The following is a 908-nucleotide window of genomic DNA, read 5'->3' as shown; positions in this document are numbered from 1 at the left end:
ACGCCTTACAAGTCAGCACTCAAGGCAGCGATCAGTTTGAAAACACTTCACGTCATCTGCTGGAAGCGTGACTGATGTCTCCTGGCTCTTCAAGAGCGTGGCCCTCAGCCACCAGTTGCAGACACGACGGTGAGCTGTGACATATGATCTATGTTACATCCTCTTTCTACGTTATGCTCACCAACAAACACTGACAAAGTTGAAATGGTAGAAATTTGTCAGTAAGCCTGCCCTCTTTCTGCCATCAGGAGGCTGCAACTCAAATAATTAGTATGAACCCATAGTGGTTTGCACTAACTTAGAAATAGAGAGAATCTTTTTCTCATAATGTGGAAAAACAAATATTCCTCACGCTTGCAAATAAGTTGTTTCTTATTGGTATGATATTCCACACCTGTACATGCTCATAGCTGCCTGCCTGCACTCGCCGCCCTCCCTGCTCTTCCTCCCCTGCCCTTGGGTCATCCAAAAGCCGACTGAGATTCTGCACAAAGCTTTTAACTCCCACAGCTTTTAAAGGGAGAGATATTTAGAGCTGTAATAAGTCACTGCCTCTGCATGAACTGTACCTGTGCTATTTTAATACCAAAAGCAGGGCAAATCACTCTATTACTTAAGTCTTTTCCTCCACTCATCTCAGAGCTTTCACAAAAAACAGCACAATGAAGCAGTTTATATTTGAACACAACACATTTTTCAACATCCACGTCTCAGAAAACGCTCACTTATTTTATCACAAATTTAAACAACAACAAAAACCTCAAACTCAGTCAAACCTAGCCGTGTCAAGCCTGACAGACGTTGATGACACTCATAAAAGGCAGAGCTTTCTAAAGAGATATCTTCTTGTGGAAAGTGTTAGCCAATTGATAATACAGGTAATATTCAGCACTCTACATCTATGCTGA

The sequence above is a fragment of the Larus michahellis genome, chromosome 10, assembly GCF_964199755.1.
Source record: "Larus michahellis chromosome 10, bLarMic1.1, whole genome shotgun sequence".
Classification (NCBI taxonomy): Eukaryota; Metazoa; Chordata; class Aves; order Charadriiformes; family Laridae; genus Larus; species Larus michahellis.
Note: the sequence above shows the minus strand (reverse complement) of the source record.